The 25,169-nt window shown below is 37.3% G+C and overlaps 1 pseudogene; it reads left to right on the plus strand.

Moving 5' to 3' along the window:
• The window catches only part of LOC149834867 (methylmalonate-semialdehyde dehydrogenase [acylating], mitochondrial-like), a 157,054-nt pseudogene that overhangs the window by 123,748 nt on the left and 8,137 nt on the right, over positions 1 to 25,169 (plus strand).

Raw genomic sequence — 25,169 nt, forward strand, 5'->3', positions numbered from 1 at the left:
CGAACCGAAATTCGAGGTACGTGGCATATAATTTCAACTCTGGTTCTAAGGTAAGGTTTTCCAACATCCTTGAGCGCCTACCGATATACTTCGGACTGTGGCCCGCGGTACGTGGTAGGGAGGTGTTAACCCAAATAATTGGCCCAGTTGTGAGGCTCTGTCCCGAACTAGGGTTCTGGAAGAGAGCCCAGCAACGTGAAAACCGGGTAATGATAGGTAATGGAGATTTTGAAAAATGATCACATGCAAGAAATAGATGGCTCTAAATCCTAGAGAGATAGACTTTTGAAAATCTTTGAAGAAGCATACATTGTTTGCATCCAGATCCTAAATTGAGGAGAGTTGTATTTAGACCTAAGTCTATGTGAGCATGAAAATATCTCCTCAATATAGTCCTACCAAACCATGCCTAAGCTATATGCAGTAAATGTCAGCTAGGTCAGAATCTAGGCTCCTAGGCTCACATGATATTGAAAGTAAAAGCTGACATTTTGTGAACATAATTTCGATAATTGAACTAAGTCAAGCACAATTTAAGTCAGACAAGGACAGGTCCCATCACGGTCGCCAAACCTGTTATCGTCGCAAAATTTTTCCCCGTCTTCCCTTCCTTGCGGAAGAGAGAGGGAAATGCTTTCGCGATTCAAACTTGACCGGATTTTGGAAATTGTTTTGAAATACTCGCCTCCGTTTTGAAAATTGCGGGAAAATCCATGGGATGGGGCTCGACCTATCGATACGAGGTTCGACCGTTCCTGCCGCCTTTAACAGGGATAATCAAACCAAGGACCAAAACTGTGCTTGACTTAGTAAAATCATTGAAATTGTGTTCTATCCTAAATGCATAGAGAATTCAGGCATGTGCTATGAGAATTTTGGAAAATGTAAATTGGAAAATATGATGTATGCTTAGAAAATATTTGAAGTTGAAAAGTATTTCTCAGGAAAAAGATGGAAATCAATCTATCAGGAAACTCAGGCGAAGAAGGTTTGAAAATCTCAGGAAAGTTTATAAAGACTTAGAAAATCTTGAAGAGATGAGAATTTCAAGAAAATCTTGAAAAAGTTTAGATGAGAATCTCGGGAAAATCTTGAGAAAGTTTATAAAGACTTAGAAAATGAGAATCTCAGGAAAATTTTGAGAAAGCTTAGAAAGACTTGGAAAAATGAGAATCTCAGGAAAATTTTGAGAAAATTTATAGACTTGGAAAACTATGAAGAAATAAGAATCTCAGGAAAATGGAAGGAATTCTTGAGAAAAGATGAACATTTGAAAAGGAAAGCACTTGTTCGGAAAACTCAGACTTTGAGAATTTTCTTAAGAAAGGGATAGAAAATTTATAGGAAAAATTCATTGGAGAAGGAAATTCAAAACTTAGGAAATTGAAATCCTGAGAATCTGTTTTTTTTGAAATATCTGAAAGTCAACTTGGATTCTTGAGAAAATGAGAAATTCCTTTGAAAAGAATCTTAAGGAAATAACTTTTTAAGGAAAATCATAGGAAAACATTTGATTTGGGAAATCCAACTCCGAATATCATCATAGTTTCTTGAGAAAATTGATTCCATGAAGTGAAAATCTTTTGAGAAAATCATGAGAAAAACAAATGATGCAGATGATGTGAATGAATGAATGCACTTTTGAAAAGATTTCTGAAAATTTTATTGGAAAAATGTGGATTAAGCCAAAGTAAATCCTTCATATATTCTGACTGTGGCCATGAATATATTCAGGGTTTATTTGAGTTAATTCACAATATTTTGAAAACATTGGAAATATGAGGTGCATTTTCAAGATAGCCTAAGAGTGTAGGCTCAGTGTGACTGGTAGAAAGATGATGGATCTGGGTCTCGTCCATATTCCGACTAGGGTCGTAAATATGGACTCCACCGAGTTCATCAACTCTCTAAGAGTTGGTGCACGTGCCATTCGTATTCATCCACGGTGAATTTGGAAAATTGAGATATATGCATCATATAATCAGGATATTACTGAAATCAAACTATATGAGATGCGGCCTAATCTAAGCAGTAAAAGAAAATCTTATTCCAAGGTTTACATTGGATTATTACATTGCATAACATAATAAAAAAAAATGAAATGGATCCAAGGAATCAACATCTTCTAGATTTTCCTGCAAAATGAGAGTTAGTACAAAATAAACAAGGAAATAGACATATATATATAATATATACAACTAAGAGACATATACATATATCCAAATGCTAAAATAGGTGCTAAATGTCATGTAACAATGGAGGTGTAACTATATGAGAAAATATATGGATGTTCATACATAAGAGCATATGAAGAGGTATATATATATATATATAAGTATATATCTATGTGTATATATATATATATACATATATACGTATACATATAGGTAAATATATATAGATATACATATATATAGATATATATATACATATAATGAGAAAATATGTACATACTAATGGAAATTACGTATAATAGGTAAAACCAGAAATTACAGGTATATACAGTTTCTGTAGGGGATTTTACACAGTTATATTTCCCAAATTACAAAGTAATTTTCAATGAAAATGGGAATAGAGCTTCCCTATATATCCATAATGAAGCATGCCAAAGATGGTTAGGAGATCACGATTGGATATAGAGATATCCGTTCATGAACATGGCCAAATATCAAGACTGCACATTTGCAGCAGAAAATAAATATGTGCAGGAAATAGGTTGTGGAAGCATCATGGACTATTTCAAGGATATCATGAAAAGGATATGAAAAGCTTGGTGAAAAGGTGAAGATATTGTGGAAAATGATGAAACAATATGTATAAGTGGTGCTGCAAATGGGGTGATATTATAACAATATAGCAAACAAGAATTTAGCACTAAGCTAAGCAAAATCTCATAAAACAAAGGGTGATGTTCCAGGCATAGCTTCATAAAATAGGGATTTTAACAGCAAGCTAGACAAAATCTCATAAATCGAATGATGGTGTTCCAACATAACTTCATAAAACAGGAATTTGCATATCAAGCTCACAAATCAAATGATGAAGTTCCAACATAACTTCATAAAAACAGGAATTTGCATATCAAGCTCACAAATCAAATGATGAAGTTCCAACCCATAGCTTCATAAAACAGAAATTATAGCATCAAATGATGAAGTTCCAGCCCATAGCTTCATAAAACAGGGATTTGCATATTAAGCTCATAAATCAAATGATGAAGTTCCAACCATAACTTCATAAAACAGAATTTTGAACATCAAGCTCCTAAATCAAACGATGAAGTTCCAGCCATAACTTCATAAAACCAGAATTTGAACATTAAGCTCATGAATCAAATGATGATATTCCAGCATAACTTCATAAAACAGAAATTGTAACATCAAATGATGAAGTTCCAGCCATAACTTCATAAAACCAGAATTTTAAACATCAAGCTCATAAATCAAAATGATGAAGTTCCAGCCATACTTCATAAAACAAGAATTTTAAACATCAATCTCATAAATCAAATGATGATATTCCAGCATAACTTCATAAAACAGAAATTGTAACATCAAATGATGAAGTTCCAGCCATAACTTCATAAAACAGGGATTTTAACATCAATCTCATGAATCAAATGATGAAGTTCCAGCCATAACTTCATAAAACAGAAATTTACCCTCAAGCTAAGCAAAATTTCATCAATCAAATGATGAAGTTCCTGCTGCTTGTGGACTGCAAATGGATAGAGGATGGCGCTGGTGGTCTGAAGATGATGACTTGTAGGCTGCAGAAGAAAGGGCAGCAACCCGTGAAAACACTGGATGGAGTTCACGCTGGATGGAATTTCCTCTGCTGGGCTGAAGGCAAGGTGGCAACGTTGGCTGGGTTGAAGGAGAGTGCTGGTGGTGAAAGACCTGCGGCTGGGGCTCCTGTTGGCTGGAGAAGATGGGAAGTCTGAAGGTAACGTGGATGATGGTGATGGGCTGCGACTGAAGAAGGTAGGCGTTGGATGGCTGGAATGAAGATGATAGGTTGGAGTGGATGGGTTGAAGTAGATGGGTTGAAGAAAGGGGCAAAACGTTGGCTGAAGAATGGTTTGGAGTGTATGGGTTGAAGAAAGGGGCAAAACGTTGGTTGAAGAATGAAGAAAAGGCTCCCCACCCTCTGCTTCCTCTGCTGCTGGAAAGAAAACTCCTGCAAAAACTCCAAGAAGACCAAAAATCACGATCTTTTTCTCCCCCTTGTAAATCCCCTCTGCGATAAGCACCCAAAAGACCTCAATCGGCCAGCTTTCTTCTCCTTTCTCCCAATCGGCCAGCTCCTCCCCCTTTTTAAAACTCCCTGTCTTTTGAAAACAAAACCGCAGCCTTGAGCTTCCGTTAGAAATTTTGAATTTTTTTTCAAATTGAAAACTTAATGCTGCCGTTTTCAAAAGGGCGCAGCTTGTGAATTTTCAAAATTTTCATTTCATTTACCTAAGTTTTAGGTAAAATGAAATTTATTTAATTTTTTTATTTTTTAGAAGTTCGGCTGTGCCATTTAAGGCTGCCTCCTTCTAAAAAAAAATTTATTTAAACAAATCAATAAAAAAAAATGGATATTGAAATAAATGAGAGCTTTTATGGAAATGCCACCTCAATCCACTTTTTTTAAAATCCTTTTGAAAATAAAGCTTTATTTTGTTTTGTAAAATCTTTTATTTTCAAATGGGGTGCCACATGTGTTTGGGCCCGCTAACTAAACAAAATAAATAAATCAATATTGAGAAAGATTCGCAAATTGGTATGAACTTCGGGTGGGTCCCGCTTGAGAATAAACAACTTACCTGAGAGTCTGAGTATGATGCTAGTTCAAAGGTGGGTCCCGCTCCATTTATTTGAAAATACGAGATAAAACATTATTTATTTTCAAGAATTTGGAAAATTTGGGTTTTCAATGCAAAAATATATGGATAAATGTAAAAAAAAATTTGTAAAGAGATTTAAAATCTTTTGCAAAAAGCTTTGAGATAAAATCTTTAAAATCAATATCCAAACATCCAGATTGTTTTCTTGAGAAAATTTTTGTAATTCAAAGTCCTGGGGGTAAAATGGGAAAGATTGGCAATTTTGAAATCCCAGGGTTTTAAAAATCAATTTGAAAAAGTTTAAAAATCAAATCTGGATGGACAATTTTGAAACTCAGGAGTTCTGGATCTCAAAATGACATGCTGTGCAGTGAAATGATGCAATGCTATGCAAAGACATGTTCTATGAAATATCACTCTGAGCTCGGACTTGAAAATTCTAGCTTTTTGTCCAGAAAAGGATTTTGAAGATTTGCAATTTGAAGATGTCTCTGAACCTAAATATGGAAATTTCGAGGCTCAAGAATGAAATTTTGGACTTTCTGTAAGGTTTAATCTCAGAAAATGACCATTTTGCCCTTCATTGCTTCCGGAGAACTGAAATGTGCCAATTGAGGGCGATGTCAAGAAGGTGAAAATTTGGGGTGTTTACAGATGCCCCTCTTTGCTACTAAGCCGGCTTATGGCCGAGCTTAGTGGCAAAGAAAAACACTCCAAATTTGGGCTAAAAAAAATGCCCCAGTTAGAAGGATCTGACTGGGTATGAAGAAATTAGCCCGGTGAAGATGGTAGATATGAAATGGATAAATGAAAAGGAAAGACTCACTCTGTGAGGGTGAAATTCAGGTTTATGCCCTTAATCTAGATGGGACAGGAAATGCTCTGTATGGAACGAAGCTCGGGCTTTTACCCTTAACCTGATCGGGCAGAAAATGGAATACCTCATTGAAGGAGGCTCAGGTTTATACCCTTATCCTGATTGGGTGGAAAATGGAATACCTCATTGAAGGAGGCTCAGGTTTGTACCCTTATCCTGATCGGGCGGAAAATGGAATACCTCCTTGAATGAGGCTCAGGTTTATACCCTTATCCTGATCGGGTGGAAAATGGAATACCTCATTGAAGGAGGCTCAGGTTTATACCCTTATCCTGATTGGGTGGAAAATGGAATACCTCATTGAAGGAGGCTCAGGTTTGTACCCTTATCCTGATCGGGCGGAAAATGGAATACCTCCTTGAATGAGGCTCAGGTTTATACCCTTATCCTGATCGGGTGGAAAATAGAATTTTGGAAGGTGAATAAGACAACTTTTCTTGAAGATGAACGAGGCGATGAAAATGGAATTGTAAGAGGCAATTTTGGAAAATGATCAAGACGATCCGGTGAATTTTCATCATCGTGAAATATGAAGAAGGTAAGGAGTAAGACGACTATTTCGACAATGTGAAAGATGGATATGGCAATCTTTTGACGAGAATAAGGTAACTCTTTCGACAACGCGAAAGACAACCAAGGCAAACTCTTTTAGAGAAGAGTAAGGCAACTCTTTTGACAACGCAAAAGATGAATAAGGCAATTTTTTCAACGAAGAATAAGGCAACTCTTTAGGCAACGCGAAAGAAAGACAAGGCAAACTCTTTCAGAGAAGAGTAAGGCAACTCTTTTGACAATGCAAAAGATGAATAAGATAGTTCAAAGGAACAAGGCGATTCTTTCGACAACGCGAAAGATGACAAAGGTAATCCAAAGGAATAAGGCAATTCTTTCGACAACGCGAAAGATAACAAAGGGTAATCCGAAGGAAAAAGGCGAGTCTTTCGACAACGCGAAGGATGACAAAGGTAATCCAAAGGAATAAGGCGAGTCTTTCGACAATGCGAAAGATGACAAAGGCAATCCAAAGGAATAAGGCAATTCTTTCGACGACGCGAAAGATGATAAAGGTAATCCAAAGGAATAAGGCGAGTCTTTCGACGACGCGAAAGATGACAAAAGGCAATCCAAAGGAACAAGGCAATTCTTTCGACAATGCAAAAGATGACAAAAGGCAATCCAAAGGAACAAGGCGATTCTTTCGACAATGCGAAAGATGATAAAGGCAATCCAAAGGAATAAGGCAATTCTTTCGACAACGCGAAAGATAACAAAGGGTAATCCGAAGGAAAAAGGCGAGCCTTTCGACAACGCGAAGGATGACAAAGGTAATCCAAAGGAATAAGGCGAGTCTTTCGATAATGCAAAAGATGACAAAGGCAATCCAAAGGAATAAGGCAATTCTTTCGACGACGCGAAAGATGATAAAGGTAATCCAAAGGAATAAGGCGAGTCTTTCGACAACGCGAAAGATGACAAAAGGCAATCCAAAGGAACAAGGCAATTCTTTCGACAATGCGAAAGATGACAAAAGGCAATCCAAAGGAACAAGGCGATTCTTTCGACAATGCGAAAGATGATAAAGGCAATCCAAAGGAATAAGGCAATTCTTTCGACAATGCGAAAGATGGCAAAAGGCAATCCAAAGGAACTAGGTGATTCTTTCGACAATGCGAAAGATGACAAAGGCAATCCAAAGGAATAAGGCAATTCTTTCGACAACGCGAAGGATGACAAAGGTAATCCAAAGGAATAAGGCGAGTCTTTCGACAATGCGAAAGATGACAAAGGCAATCTAAAGGAATAAGGCAATTCTTTCGACGACGCGAAAGATGATAAAGGTAATCCAAAGGAATAAGGCGAGTCTTTCGACAACGCGAAAGATGACAAAAGGCAATCCAAAGGAACAAGGCAATTCTTTCGACAATGCGAAAGATGACAAAAGGCAATCCAAAGGAACTAGGCGAGTCTTTCGACAATGCGAAAGATGACAAAGGCAATCCAAAGGAATAAGGCAATTCTTTCGATGACGCGAAAGATGATAAAGGTAATCCAAAGGAATAAGCCGAGTCTTTCGATAACGCGAAAGATGACAAAAGGCAATCCAAAGGAACAAGGCAATTCTTTCGACAATGCGAAAGATGACAAAAGGCAATCCAAAGGAACAAGGCGATTCTTTCGACAATGCGAAAGATGATAAAGGCAATCCAAAGGAATAAGGCAATTCTTTCGACAACGCGAAAGATAACAAAGGGTAATCCGAAGGAAAAAGGCGAGTCTTTCGACAACGCGAAGGATGATAAAGGCAATCCAAAGGAATAAGACAATTCTTTCGACAATGCGAAAGATGGCAAAAGGCAATCCAAAGGAACAAGGCAATTCTTTCGACAATGCGAAAGATGACAAAAGGCAATCCAAAAGAACAAGGCGATTCTTTCGACAATGCGAAAGATGATAAAGGCAATCCAAAGGAACAAGGCGATTCTTTTGACAATGCGAAAGATGATAAAGGCAATCCAAAGGAATAAGGCAATTCTTTCGACAACGCGAAAGATGATAAAGGCAATCCAAAGGAATAAGGCGAGTCTTTCGACACCGCGAAAGATGATAAAGGTAATCCCAAGAAACAAGGCGATTCTTTCGACAACGCGAAAGATGATAAAAGGCAATCCAAAGGAACAAGGCGATTCTTTCAACAACGTGAAAGATGACAAAGGCAATCTGAAGGAACAAGGCGATTCTTTCGACAACGCGAAAGATGATAAAGGCAATCCAAAGGAATAAGGCAATTCTTTCGACAATGCGAAAGATGATAAAAGGCAATCCAAAGGAATAAAGCGATTCTTTCGACAACACGAAAGATGACAAAGGCTATCCTTTTGGAGAGAAGGCTAATCTTTCAACAACGTGAAAGATGATAAAGGCTATCCTTTCAGAGATAAGGCTAATCTTTCAACAATGTGAAAGACAACAAAAGGAAAATCTCTCGAAGGGGTCAAGATACATCAATATGGACTACAAGCTTTCACTTAACGTCAGGATAGCTAGAAAATATTGTCAAAATGTTGAAAATTTTGCTGATTCAAAGTAATTGAAAATGATTGTGAAAATATTCCTTCTTTTCTACCTGAAGTATTACCTCCAAACAAGATTGACTTCATAGAATCAAGATTTGGAATCCAAATTCTTTGCGATTGACCTTCTTCAAAGAAGTTATCAATTTCCTTGATATGAACAGGAAAGAGAATTTGATATCATGAAAGCAATCTATGAAAGGATATTGATAATAGAATTTCACAAATTTAAAGGAGATTTTTGATAAATGTGGCAGTTTGATATCCTGGGAGCTTCTCTCATGATAATCTTTCTGCACTCTTTTGGCTCTTTTGAGTTTTTTGCTGCATTCTTCTTCATTTTGGAGATATTCTGACTTTTTCTCTCTTTCTTTTTCCTCTCTCTCTTTTTTTTTTTGGAAGGGTACGTCGCAAACTCCTTCAACTTGGAGATGTTTCGATCCTTCTTTGACGATATTGGCTCAGGGGTTTAGATGATAGCTGAAATTAAATATCTTTTAGGGATTGTCGGGAGGTTCATCGCATCTGCCTTCATCTTGACAGTACTTTGGACTTTCCCTGGAAGGATCCGTCACAAACTCAGTCATCTTGGAGATGTTTCGAATCTTCTTTGGCCCCGGGGTGTATTCGCCTTCATCTTGACGACAGGTGAGAGATCCCTTTTGTGGATATTTAATTGCAGCTTGAGGAGACAGGGCTTGGGTAAATGTTCTCTTTTTCTAGCGCTCAGGATATTTCCACTGCCTCGTTTTACAAGAATAATTTTTAAAGATGTGCCATTTGACTGCGATCAATATCAATCATCTATGGCTTTTCAATAACATTGAATCTTCTTTTCTGGCCATATCGAGGATTTATCCTTCTTCCTTTTGGTTGGCCAATAGAAAGAATTTGAATTCTGAATCTCTTTTCGCAAAAGCTTCACTCTTTTGGAAATAATGTTGAAGGTAAACTGATGTAAAATTTGCGCAATAACATTTTGAAATCAACAGGTAATTGCCTGACAAATTAACATGTTATTGAAATCCTTGGTGAAAGAGAGCATTTGAGGTCCGGCTCAACACATCCGTGACGAAAATTCTCATCTCCTTTCCAAAGTAGACGACTATCAGTTCACTAGGAACAATATCAGTTCAATTAAGAACGACCATCGGTGGGAATAATATCAGTTCAATTAAGAACGACCATCGGTTCGCTGGAACACTATCAGTTCAATGAGGAACGACTATCAGTTCACTTGGAACATTATCAGTTCAATGAAGAACGATTATCAGTTTGTTTGGGAACACTATCAGTTTGGTTGGAACACTATCAGTTCAATGAAGAACAACTATCAATTCACTTGGAACACTATCAGTTCGATGAAGAACGACTATCAGTTCACTGGGAACAATATCAGTTCGATTAAGAACGACTATCAGTTCGCTTGGAACACTATCAGTTCGATGAAGAACGACTATCAGTTCACTTGAGAACACTATCAGTTCGATGAAGAACGACTATAAGTTCGCTTGGAACACTATCAGTTCGATGAAGAACGACTATCAGTTCACTTGGGAACACTATCAGTTTGGATGGAACACTATCAGTTCAATGAAGAACAACTATCAGTTCACTTGGAACATTATCAGTTCGATGAAGAACGACTATCAGTTCACTGGGAACAATATCAGTTCGATTAAGAACGACTATCAGTTCGCTTGAAACACTATCAGTTCGATGAAGAACGAGGACCTGTATAGAGAGTTAGATTGCTTCTATGAACGGTTTCAGGATTATCCCCTTATCCTGAACGGGGATGGAAATTGGATGACTTGGCGGTCGAAATTGAGAATTTTGGTAATTTGAAAATTGGAAATTGGATGACCCGGAGGTCGAAATTGAAGAATTATGGAAAATGATTCAGGTTTATCCCTTAACCTGAAGGGGAATGTTGATGTAAATTTAATGCAAATGAATATGATTAAATGCACATTGATGCAAATGAATGCAGAATTAATGCAAATGAGTGCATATATATGCAAAATGAGAGATTGGTTTATCCTGCCTGCATACAGGATGTTTTGAGGTAAAGATAAATTTTCAAAAAAAATGCCCCAGTGTGACTGGAGAGGAAAATTTTGAATAAAAAAAAAGATAATTGACAAGCTTCTTGACTGATAGACATCCTCAAGATCATTCCTCACAAGAGAGACATTTTGAAAAGGAAGAAGAAGCAAATAAGATGGCGCCAAGCTATTGAAAAATTCGATGACTTTATTGATGCTTTAAAATCAAGGAAGGAGAATGGGATTACATTATTCTTTTTTAAAAAAACAAGATGAAAAATGGGAAATTGTTGGCATTGTCATCTTCTAGAATGATTGTGAGAAAAGCTTAGTCAGGATGACTAGTCCTCTTTTCCATCTTCAACGAGGAGCTTCTTGTCAATACAGTCTTGAACAATGTTCTTAAGAACGAAGCAGTTTTTTGTATCATGCCCTACTGCTCGATGAAATTTGCAAAATTGTTCTTTGAATCTGCCCATAATTGCTGGAGGATCATCGGCTTTAGGCAACCGAACAAGGTCTTTCTCAAGCATATACTCTCGAGTGTCTGATCCAGAGGGGTGAATTCTCGATCAGTTCTCCAGTCCTTGCGCTTTGATTTTTCCTGATCTTTCTTTTGATGCTGAGGGCTGGATTGGAGAGGTTTATCACTGTTGATGTCCTTCCCTTTTTGCCTTTTGATTCTCTCCAAACTGTTGCCATGATCATTCTTGTTGCCCTTGCTATTATTGAAAGATTTGGCCGCAAAAGTGAAGTGAGCCTTCTTTTTGGCATCTTGACTGCTTCTTGCAATGGTAAGGCCTTCATAGAATCCATTCTCTACTCCCATTTCGAGCCATTCAGCTCGTTCAATGAGTTCAACGAAAGACTTGAAGGGTGAGGTAGAGATTAATCCTCTCAGAGGTTGCGAAAAATTGTTGAGGATTAAGGATAAAGCATGCCTTTCTGATATAGGATCCCTCATTTTGTTGCAGGTCTCTCTCCATCTGCGAATGAAGTCCCTTGCCTTTTCATTTTCATTCTGCCTTAGGTTGCAGAGATGACTCAATGTTGGGAGCGCTTCACTATTGAATAGAAATCGCTCAATGAATAGGTTGACCACCTTATCGAATTCTCGCAGCTCGATTGGATTGATATGCTCGGAGTACCACTTGGCGGCAGTGCCTTCTAAGCTACGAGGAAAACAGAGAAATAGGGCCCTATTGACTCTCTTGAATTTGGAGCATTCAGCGAAGAACATGGCGAGATGGGCTTTGGGATCACCAGAACCATCGAACTTGATGAACTTGCGGGGCAGGTTTTTCAGTTCTTCGTCTCCTTCTAATCCATCATAAAAATCTTCGCTAGTGAAGACTTTCTTGCCCTTGTCGCGAGCTTGCAGGTCTTTAACAACTTTGGCCATTTCTTTAAACTGTGTCTGCAAGAGCTCTTCTGCAACTTGATCTTTTGACTTGCGACTCCTCCTTTGTTCTCGGCTCTGTTTCTGAAATGCCGGAGGCACCTCATATTCTTCATCGATGTCTTCCTCTGATTCTGATTCATCTGAAATTTCCTCTGGCTGAATTTGCTTCTTGGAGTTCTTCTTATCCTTGTGTCCATGGAACTTCTCTCTGAATGGATTCTTCTCTACACTGGTCCCAGCCTGTTCACTCATCATTTTGGTCATCATTTTCTGGAACATGGCATACATCTGTGGGTCTATGCCATCCTCCTCTTGTTGTTGATCTTGATTCACGGGATGATCCATTTCACCTTCTGAGGCTGAGGAGTGCTGTGATGATGTGGTTCTTCTTCCTGACCTTGTTCGAACCATCAAATGTTGAGGATACTCTCTGCAGGATGAAGTCTTGATTAGACTCTGAGGGAACTTTGGATTGGGAAGAAAATGATTATTGACGATATGGTAAACAATTGGAAGAATATCCCATTACTAGGGATGGAGTCACCGCTGAAATCACGACAATTGTGTTGTCATTCTTTGTAAGAGAAATAACAACGGAAAATGTGCCTTGTTACCTAGGCGAGGTCGTCAACCACGAGGAAAAACACCATTTTGAAGGAAAGAGATATCTCTTAGAAAAACAATCCGCAAACGGATTTAGAATAAGGAGAAGGCAAGTGGGTAAACAATTTTCATTGCAATAATCAAGGTATGCACGAGGAAAATAAGGTGAATAATTTTACAAATAGACAAAAGAATTGAAAATCCAATGAGAGAAAACATATGATTTTTAAAAAAATTGCAGGCAGGATAAAAAATGCAGCTGGAAATTCGAGATCCAGTAGAACGGAATAAGGAAAAGTCACCTGGAGTTTTGAAAGAAATTGGATATTTGGGAAAATCTTTCAGGGTTTGAGAAAATAAAGGGAAAAGATGAGAATAGAGGTATTTGAAAATATTTTAGGAAAAATATAGGAAAATAGAGGTAATATAAGAACAATCACATCCTGCACAAACATTTATGCACATACAGCATCCCCTAAAAGGCTGACTCTAAATGCATCAATTTGAAAACAGCTGTAGGACCTTAATCCTAACTCTAGGCTCAGATCATCTTTGTCCAATCCAGTTATGCTGATATACCCGAACCGAAATTCGAGGTACGTGGCATATAATTTCAACTCTGGTTCTAAGGTAAGGTTTTCCAACATCCTTGAGCGCCTACCGATATACTTCGGACTGTGGCCCGCGGTACGTGGTAGGGAGGTGTTAACCCAAATAATTGGCCCAGTTGTGAGGCTCTGTCCCGAACTAGGGTTCTGGAAGAGAGCCCAGCAACGTGAAAACCGGGTAATGATAGGTAATGGAGATTTTGAAAAATGATCACATGCAAGAAATAGATGGCTCTAAATCCTAGAGAGATAGACTTTTGAAAATCTTTGAAGAAGCATACATTGTTTGCATCCAGATCCTAAATTGAGGAGAGTTGTATTTAGACCTAAGTCTATGTGAGCATGAAAATATCTCCTCAATATAGTCCTACCAAACCATGCCTAAGCTATATGCAGTAAATGTCAGCTAGGTCAGAATCTAGGCTCCTAGGCTCACATGATATTGAAAGTAAAAGCTGACATTTTGTGAACATAATTTCGATAATTGAACTAAGTCAAGCACAATTTAAGTCAGACAAGGACAGGTCCCATCACGGTCGCCAAACCTGTTATCGTCGCAAAATTTTTCCCCGTCTTCCCTTCCTTGCGGAAGAGAGAGGGAAATGCTTTCGCGATTCAAACTTGACCGGATTTTGGAAATTGTTTTGAAATACTCGCCTCCGTTTTGAAAATTGCGGGAAAATCCATGGGATGGGGCTCGACCTATCGATACGAGGTTCGACCGTTCCTGCCGCCTTTAACAGGGATAATCAAACCAAGGACCAAAACTGTGCTTGACTTAGTAAAATCATTGAAATTGTGTTCTATCCTAAATGCATAGAGAATTCAGGCATGTGCTATGAGAATTTTGGAAAATGTAAATTGGAAAATATGATGTATGCTTAGAAAATATTTGAAGTTGAAAAGTATTTCTCAGGAAAAAGATGGAAATCAATCTATCAGGAAACTCAGGCGAAGAAGGTTTGAAAATCTCAGGAAAGTTTATAAAGACTTAGAAAATCTTGAAGAGATGAGAATTTCAAGAAAATCTTGAAAAAGTTTAGATGAGAATCTCGGGAAAATCTTGAGAAAGTTTATAAAGACTTAGAAAATGAGAATCTCAGGAAAATTTTGAGAAAGCTTAGAAAGACTTGGAAAAATGAGAATCTCAGGAAAATTTTGAGAAAATTTATAAAGACTTGGAAAACTATGAAGAAATAAGAATCTCAGGAAAATGGAAGGAATTCTTGAGAAAAGATGAACATTTGAAAAGGAAAGCACTTGTTCGGAAAACTCAGACTTTTAGAATTTTCTTAAGAAAGGGATAGAAAATTTATAGGAAAAATTCATTGGAGAAGGAAATTCAAAACTTAGGAAATTGAAATCCTGAGAATCTGTTTTTTTTGAAATATCTGAAAGTCAACTTGGATTCTTGAGAAAATGAGAAATTCCTTTGAAAAGAATCTTAAGGAAATAACTTTTTAAGGAAAATCATAGGAAAACATTTGATTTGGGAAATCCAACTCCGAATATCATCATAGTTTCTTGAGAAAATTGATTCCATGAAGTGAAAATCTTTTGAGAAAATCATGAGAAAAACAAATGATGCAGATGATGTGAATGAATGAATGCACTTTTGAAAAGATTTCTGAAAAATTTATTGGAAAAATGTGGATTAAGCCAAAGTAAATCCTTCATATATTCTGACTGTGGCCATGAATATATTCAGGGTTTATTTGAGTTAATTCACAATATTTTGAAAACATTGGAAATATGAGGTGCATTTTCAAGATAGCCTAAGAGTGTAGGCTCAGTGTGACTGGTAGAAAGATGATGGATCTGGGTCTCGTCCATATTCCGACTAGGGTCGTAAATATGGACTCCACCGAGTTCATCAACTCTCTAAGAGTTGGTGCACGTGCCATTCGTATTCATCCACGGTGAATTTGGAAAATTGAGATATATGCATCATATAATCAGGATATTACTGAAATCAAACTATATGAGATGCGGCCTAATCTAAGCAGTAAAAGAAAATCTTATTCCAAGGTTTACATTGGATTATTACATTGCATAACATAATAAAAAAAAATGAAATGGATCCAAGGAATCAACATCTTCTAGATTTTCCTGCAAAATGAGAGTTAGTACAAAATAAACAAGGAAATAGACATATATATATATATAATATATACAACTAAGAGACATATACATATATCCAAATGCTAAAATAGGTGCTAAATGTCATGTAACAATGGAGGTGTAACTATATGAGAAAATATATGGATGTTCATACATAAGAGCATATGAAGAGGTATATATATATATATATATAAGTATATATCTATGTGTATATATATATATACATATATACGTATACATATAGGTAAATATATATAGATATACATATATATAGATATATATATATACATATAATGAGAAAATATGTACATACTAATGGAAATTACGTATAATAGGTAAAACCAGAAATTACAGGTATATACAGTTTCTGTAGGGGATTTTACACAGTTATATTTCCCAAATTACAAAGTAATTTTCAATGAAAATGGGAATAGAGCTTCCCTATATATCCATAATGAAGCATGCCAAAGATGGTTAGGAGATCACGATTGGATATAGAGATATCCGTTCATGAACATGGCCAAATATCAAGACTGCACATTTGCAGCAGAAAATAAATATGTGCAGGAAATAGGTTGTGGAAGCATCATGGACTATTTCAAGGATATCATGAAAAGGATATGAAAAGCTTGGTGAAAAGGTGAAGATATTGTGGAAAATGATGAAACAATATGTATAAGTGGTGCTGCAAATGGGGTGATATTATAACAATATAGCAAACAAGAATTTAGCACTAAGCTAAGCAAAATCTCATAAAACAAAGGGTGATGTTCCAGCCATAGCTTCATAAAATAGGGATTTTAACAGCAAGCTAGACAAAATCTCATAAATCGAATGATGGTGTTCCAACATAACTTCATAAAACAGGAATTTGCATATCAAGCTCACAAATCAAATGATGAAGTTCCAACATAACTTCATAAAAACAGGAATTTGCATATCAAGCTCACAAATCAAATGATGAAGTTCCAACCCATAGCTTCATAAAACAGAAATTATAGCATCAAATGATGAAGTTCCAGCCCATAGCTTCATAAAACAGGGATTTGCATATTAAGCTCATAAATCAAATGATGAAGTTCCAACCATAACTTCATAAAACAGAATTTTGAACATCAAGCTCCTAAATCAAACGATGAAGTTCCAGCCATAACTTCATAAAACCAGAATTTGAACATTAAGCTCATGAATCAAATGATGATATTCCAGCATAACTTCATAAAACAGAAATTGTAACATCAAATGATGAAGTTCCAGCCATAACTTCATAAAACCAGAATTTTAAACATCAAGCTCATAAATCAAAATGATGAAGTTCCAGCCATACTTCATAAAACAAGAATTTTAAACATCAATCTCATAAATCAAATGATGATATTCCAGCATAACTTCATAAAACAGAAATTGTAACATCAAATGATGAAGTTCCAGCCATAACTTCATAAAACAGGGATTTTAACATCAATCTCATGAATCAAATGATGAAGTTCCAGCCATAACTTCATAAAACAGAAATTTACCCTCAAGCTAAGCAAAATTTCATCAATCAAATGATGAAGTTCCTGCTGCTTGTGGACTGCAAATGGATGAAGGATGGCACTGGTGGTCTGAAGATGATGACTTGTAGGCTGCAGAAGAAAGGGCAGCAACCCGTGAAAACACTGGATGGAGTTCACGCTGGATGGAATTTCCTCTGCTGGGCTGAAGGCAAGGTGGCAACGTTGGCTGGGTTGAAGGAGAGTGCTGGTGGTGAAAGACCTGCGGCTGGGGCTCCTGTTGGCTGGAGAAGATGGGAAGTCTGAAGGTAACGTGGATGATGGTGATGGGTTGCGGCTGAAGAAGGTAGGCGTTGGATGGCTGGAATGAAGATGATAGGTTGGAGTGGATGGGTTGAAGTAGATGGGTTGAAGAAAGGGGCAAAACGTTGGCTGAAGAATGGTTTGGAGTGTATGGGTTGAAGAAAGGGGCAAAACGTTGGTTTAAGAATGAAGAAAAGGCTCCCCACCCTCTGCTTCCTCTGCTGCTGGAAAGAAAACTCCTACAAAAACCCCAAGAAGACCAAAAATCATGATCTTTTTCTCCCCCTTGTAAATCCCCTTTGCGATAAGCACCCAAAAGACCTCAATCGGCCAGCTTTCTTCTCCTTTCTTCAAATCGGCCAGCTCCTCCCCCTTTTTAAAACTCCCTGTCTTTTGAAAACAAAACCGCAGCCTTGAGCTTCCGTTAGAAATTTTGAAATTTTTTTCAAATTGAAAACTTAATGTTGCCGTTTTCAAAAGGGCGCAGCTTGTGAATTTTCAAAATTTTCATTTCATTTACCTAAGTTTTAGGTAAAATAAAATTTATTTAATTTTTTTATTTTTTGGAAGTTCGGCTGTGCCATTTAAGGCTGCCTCCTTCTAAAAAAAAATTTATTTAAACAAATCAAAAAAAAAAAATGGATATTGAAATAAATGAGAGCTTTTATGAAAATGCCACCTCAATCCACTTTTTTTAAAATCCTTTTGAAAATAAAGCTTTATTTTGTTTTGTAAAATCTTTTATTTTCAAATGGGGTGCCACATGTGTTTGGGCCCGCTAACTAAACAAAATAAATAAATAAATATTGAGAAAGATTCGCAAATTGGTATGAACTTTGGGTGGGTCCCGCTTGAGAATAAACAACTTACCTGAGAGTCTGAGTATGATGCTAGTTCAAAGGCGGGTCCCGCTCCATTTATTTGAAAATACGAGATAAAACATTATTTATTTTCAAGAATTTGGAAAATTTGGGTTTTCAATGCAAAAATATATGGATAAATGTAAAAAAAAATTTGTAAAGAGATTTAAAATCTTTTGCAAAAAGCTTTGAGATAAAATCTTTAAAATCAATATCCAAACATCCAGATTGTTTTCTTGAGAAAATTTTTGTAATTCAAAGTCCTGGGGGTAAAATGGGAAAGATTGGCAATTTTGAAATCCCAGGGTTTTAAAAATCAATTTGAAAAAGTTTAAAAATCAAATCTGGATGGACAATTTTGAAACTCAGGAGTTCTGGATCTCAAAATGACATGCTGTGCAGTGAAATGATGCAATGCTATGCAAAGACATGTTCTATGAAATATCACTCTGAGCTCGGACTTGAAAATTCTAGCTTTTTGTCCAGAAAAGGATTTTGAAGATTTGCAATTTGAAGATGTCTCTGAACCTAAATATGGAAATTTCGAGGCTCAAGAATGAAATTTTGGACTTTCTGCATGGTTTAATCTCAGAAAATGACCATTTTGCCCTTCATTGCTTCCGGAGAACTGAAATGTGCCAATTGAGGGCGATGTCAAGAAGGTGAAAATTTGGGGTGTTTACAAGTCTCCAATCTTTTAAACAAATAAAACTGATCTGCTACATACCACAATCATGCAAAACTTAATCCACCGACCTCTATTCATCTGATCTCTTTCAACTTTTAACAGCAACCTTCGCTACTTTCGACATCAACATCAACGATCAGATCTGATCCAGATTCTTGTCACGACACCATACCTATTTTAATGGTGCTTCGGCTGACAGAGACCCAACATCAGATCTGACCCTTCCTTGATAGATGTCCTCCACCCAAAATAAGCAAACCTAATTGATGATGTAGAAGGTTAGGGCACCGACCAGATCTGCTGCTGCTGAAGAAGATGGGCATACATCAATAGGCTTCAGGCGGGAAGGACCTCACCATGCTCTGATACCATGTTGAAGTCGACTCCCATAGAAACTCCCAAAAAGGGATTATCGTATTAGGTTAAATAGAGATTAAACATCTGTGTCAAATTACAAAAAGACCCACAGTATAAAAGACAATAACAAATAAGGGACAATAATACATAAATCCCAAACTGCCCTTATAAACACGTCTCAACAGGTAGCAAATAATTTTTTCACCTTTCTTTGACTCATGATCACCCCGTTTTTCATAGTTGTTGGGGTTTCTTCCATTCTCATTTCTTACAAAATGAGGTTGTTTATAACTCTTCGTATGGTTTCTGAGCTTTGACATAGCAAGCACAAATTCTTCATCCTTAGAAGTGCATCCCTTTTCAACCTATTCTCTTCCATAGTTAATTCTTTTAGAGTCTCAACTATGGAAGGAACACCTCCTCTATGAAGTAAAGCAAACTTAGTTCCTTCAAATTCGGGCCTAAGCCCATTTATGAATTGATAAAAATGCTCCGCTTTGATTTGATTTTCTCGGAGATTAACATCTTCTGGGCAATGCCACTTTGGCTCAAGAAGAGTTAATTCATCCCAAAAGAGAGAGAGAGAGCATCAGAGTATTCTCTTATGCTCATCTCCCCTTGAGTCATAGCCCTCACTTTATTTTGGACATTACATGTATGCGCAATATCCTTAAGACTATACATGTATTTAAGATATTTCCAAGCATCACTAGCGAAGTCAAACTTGGCCAAACTAGAACATTTGTGAATGTCCACACTATTGATGAGTCATCCAATGATTTTGGAATGACCCATCCTCCATTCTTTCAATCTTTTCTCATATTCAGAAATAGCTTTAGCCATTTCCTCTCCTTGAAGCACAATTTCTTTTCCATTTTCCAACTTTGTAAGGATGAGCTTAGGCTCCTTGTCGGTAGGGGTGGCAATCGGGCCGGGTTGGCGGGTCAGCATACCTCAACCCGAACCCGACCCGTTTATTAAACGGGTCGGCTGTGGCAAACATGAACCCGACCCGTTTATTAAATGGGTAACCCGACACGACCTGCCAATCCGTTTAATAAACGGGTTGGGTCGGGTAAACGGGTTGGCGGGTTGACCTGCCCGCCTAACTCGTTTATTAAACGGGTCAGCCGGGTTGACATACCCCTAACACGAACCCAACCCGTTTAATAAACGGGTTAGGCGGGTCAACTCGTTTATTAAACGAGTTAGTTTAAGCCCAACCCGGACCCGCCTAAGAGACAGGTTGGCGCGTCGTGTCAGGTTTTGCCACCCCTACTTGTCGGTGCCGTCAACCAACCCCCAAAGCCCTTTTTCCCATATTTTATGTTTTACTATAGATGCCCACATCACATATTTGGTGTCATTTAGGCGTATGGGAATGGAGACAATTACTTTCCTTTCATTCTCCATTTACAACTAGCAGAAATAAAACACAAGAGAAGATGAGAAAGAGTGAAAGAAAGAAGAAGAAAGTGATACAAGGCCTTTTTTGGAGATGGTCTGCTTCTCGATGCAACGATCGAATTTTTCCCAAGTTCAAGATCCTCCTTTTGATCACGACCTTCTTTTTAACAAACGTCCTTTGGAACACCAAAGCTCTGATACCATGTAATGAAGTGGATTGAATCCGATACACATGCAAGAACATGCAAGAGCACTATTCCAATCAAGTAGAATGCTTGATTGAATCATCGAACCACCCACACAAGGGTCTAACAAATTAATATTGCATATATTCATTCAAGAGATTGTGTTGAAAATACAAGGCCTTCAAGGCCAATTTATAGCGCAAGAGAGGGCTGTTGGGGCAGCCCAATGTGACTGTTGGGATGCTCTCAACGGTTAGAATTCTAACCGTTGGAAGCAGCTCCAATAGTCATGTTGGAGCTGCTCCCAATGACCCCAAAAAACAATAAAATGAAAAGGACAAAAAAAACAAAAAAGAAATAGAAATAAAATAAAAAATAAAAAGAGTTGTCACCCCCTATTGGGCTGACGCCTATTACAGTGAAAGTACCAAAATACCCTTGATGGGTATTTCGGTTTACAACCTTTAAACATACATATACATATATGTATATGTATATACTATAACATATCTTAACATTTCTGGCTTTGGCCAGGCCAGATATAGAGATCGACTCCTTTTGAGATGGGAATGGCCCCACCAATTTCTTCGATCACCGTCGTCGGCATATTGTGTATAAGCAGTTCTACACACTCTAATGCATAGGATCATGGCCTATTCTAAATATAATGTTATGAGATAAACTATGCTGTATAAGCGTATCATCTAATTTGATGGGCTTTTCACTTGATTCTTAGTGAAAGATTACTCCTATAGTCTTCATTGAGCTTGATTTACTTGTGTTGTAATATTCCTTTTAGGAGCTGTTGAGAACCCTCTATCAAAGTTTTGGACTGTGCGTGTAGTTCCAGTTTTATGGCTATTCATATGGATGGTTCTTTTGTGCAGACACCCAATTATTGCACTTTCTTCACAATGCCTTCCCTTTTTATGTGAAAGTAGATCTGATAAGCTAATACATACATTTTTACTTCCTTGCAAGGGAGGAAGGGCTATTGGAACGTGCAAAAGGACTCAAAGTGAGTGCAGGAACTGAGCCGGCTGTTGATCTTGGTCCAGTGATCAGCAAACAGGTGTTTCAATCCTTTGTGAGGAAGTATGGAATTTCAAATTACCAAAATAAGCTTTCTGAATGTTTTATAAGATGTTCTCTGACGTTTTAGATAATGTAAACCTATTGGAATTCCAATGTAATATTTGTTGACATAACTGTTGAGCTCCCATTTACATGTTATCTTGGGATGTAAATTTAGCTGAATTTGTCAGTGGCTTATTGGGATTTATGTTTTTGAAAATATGTACTCTACAACAGCATACATCAGATAAAAAAACACTGTTATGCACAAAAAACAACTGGGTGTTGCGTATAGTCATTCAAAGTTTACATGTGAAGAGTTGATTGAAATCAGGAATTTTAAGTATTCTAGATTTGAAGAAAACACCTCCAAAAAGATTCTGGGTGTGTATAGCGAACTAACGAAGGAAAGTAAAGGTACAGATAAATATGGTTAAGCATTAGAAACATCTTCCAGATTTTGCTCATTATCTATTAGTATTCACATATAATTTTGACATAGTTAATAAAGTATCATAATCTTGACAATAGAGAAGTTCCCCATTATCAACCTTTTGTATATATTCATGAAAATGAATTTGATACTTTGTCCAAAAATCACCTTTCAACATATTTGGAAAGGGTGATTAGGGAGTTTCATTTCTTCTTTCTTACAATGAAAATGAGGGGGGCTGTGTAAGCTAACTTCATTTTGGATGTTCACAATTACTTCCACTATCTCAATATGCTAATGCTCATGCCTTTTAATCTTAGCTTAGTTGGGTGATCCTGTTGTCAGTTATAGTTTTCTACTTTGATCTTCAATCTGTTCACCAGTATGCGTGTGTCTGTGTGTGTGCGTTCACGCACACACATAGCTTTGGGAAGGATGGGCCATTCATTGTTGTATCTCTTTTTTATGTGGATTACTCTCTTTCTGGGTTTATTATTGGATTTCTTGGCAGTAAAGGTATTGTAGATGAAATTGTTTTTCTTCTTAGGTTATTTGTTCTTACAATGCCTAATGTCTGTTATCATTTTTCTTATATTCATAGCCCAAGGACTGCATCTGCAGATTGATCCAAAGTGGCATTGATTGTGGGGCTAGGGTTTTGCTTGATGGCCGAAATATTCAGGTACCTGCATTCTATTCTTAAAAGAGATAAGCTTATTATCATTTGTAGTTCCCTTCCCGTGCAACGAATGACAAAACATGAAAATTCTTAATGATCATAAAGCAGAAGTGCATAAATCATGCAATGGTTACAATGGTGGTGGTTCCTCTTGAAACATGGAAAGAAAGGTCATTTTCATTGGGCTTGGAATTAGCAACTTCGAAAGATTGGGATACCCAAAACCTGAAAGGGTTGGATAAAAGCTCTGGTGGTTGTCGATAGCGTAATGATAAAAGTTGGCTACGAGCCACCATAATTTCAGAATGATCCTTGTCTCTTTGATCAATCTTTAGCAAAGGCATTACATCACCTATTCTCATTCATATAAATCAAGGCATTGCATCACCTATTCTCATTCATATAAATCAAGATGCTAAAATGGTGGGGATGTTCTTCAGTGGTCAAACAACAACAACAACAACAACAACTACGCCTTCATCCCAAAACAATTGGGGTCAGCGATATGAACCAAAAAAGAAATTCATTTTGGGTCTTCCACATGAATCCTTTTCCTCCAATCATTTCTATCCAACGCCATGTCCTCGGTGAGGTTCAAAGCATTCATATCCTTTCCTATCATCTCCATCCAAGTCTTCCTAGGCCTACCCCAACCTCTTTTAACTAATATATTTTCCCATTTCTCCAACCTTCTAACTGGAGCATCATTAGGCCTTCGCCGAATATGTCCAAACCACCGTAAACGATTCTCTCGCATCTTATTTTCAATGGGTGCAACACCTACCTTCTTACGTATCTCTTCGTTCCGAATCTTATCTTTTATTGTATTTCCACACATCCATCTAAGCATCCGCATCTCAGCTACACTCATTTTTTGAATATGATGTCTCTTGGCAGCCCAACATTCCGTACCATATAGTAAAGCGGGTCTAATAGTCGTCCTATAAAACTTTCCCTTCAACCGCAATGGCATTCTACGATCGCACAGCACTCCAGTAGCACTTTTCCATTTCATCCACCCAACCTTTATCCTATGATTTACATCTCCATCAATTTCTCCATACTTTTGAATGATGGATCCCAAATATTTGAAATAATCATTCACCGGTATATCTTGCTCACCAAGCTTCACTACACTCCCATCACTACTTCGTTGTTTACTAAACCGACATTCCATATATTCAGTCTTACTCTTACTCAACTTAAAACCTCTAGCTTCCAATGTCTGTCTCCATAATTCTAACTTAGCATTAACCCCAGCTCTAGACTCATCAATCAAAACAATATCATCAGCAAACAACATACACCACGGTACATTTTCTTGAATTGATCTCGTAAGCTCATCCATCACTATCGCAAATAGGAAAGGGCTTAAAGCAGATCCTTGATGTAACCCAACCGTTATCGGAAAATTGGTTGTCACCCCTCCACAAGTGCGGACATTGGTTACTACTCCTTCATACATATCTTTAATTATACTAATGTACTTGAGAGAAACACCTTTCTTCATCATTGTCCACCAGAGAACGTCCCTAGGTACTCTATCATATGCCTTCTCTAAATCAATAAAAACCATATGCAAATCTTTGTTCCTCTCTCTATATCTTTCAATAAGTTGTCTAAGAAGATGTATAGCTTCCATAGTTGATCTTCCAGGCATAAAACCAAATTGATTCTCCGATATCATGACAACCTTCCTCAACCTAGACTCAATCACCCTCTCCCAAAGTTTCATAGTATGACTCATGAGTTTTATACCACGATAGTTTGTGCAATCTTGTATATCACCCTTATTCTTATATAAAGGCACCAAAGTACTCTTCCTCCACTCATTAGGCATCTTATTTGTTCGCCAAATCAAGTTAAAAAGATTTGTCAACCATTCTAAACCTTTCTCTCCCAAGCATTTCCAAGCCTCGATAGGTATACCATCTGGGCCAACTGCCCTTCTTGATTTCATTTTCTTCAAAGCCTCTGCAATTTCTTTCTTTTGAATCTTGCGCATGAAGTCACGATTTATCTCATGAAAAGGAATGAAGAAGTCTCCAAGATCTTGAGCATGACTATCATTAAATAGCTTATCAAAATAATCTTTCCATCTCTCCTTAATCTCCTCATCTTTGACT

The sequence above is a fragment of the Nuphar pumila genome, chromosome 6 (genome assembly GCF_984573655.1).
Source record: "Nuphar pumila chromosome 6, dmNupPumi1.hap1.1, whole genome shotgun sequence".
Lineage (NCBI taxonomy): Eukaryota > Viridiplantae > Streptophyta > Magnoliopsida > Nymphaeales > Nymphaeaceae > Nuphar > Nuphar pumila.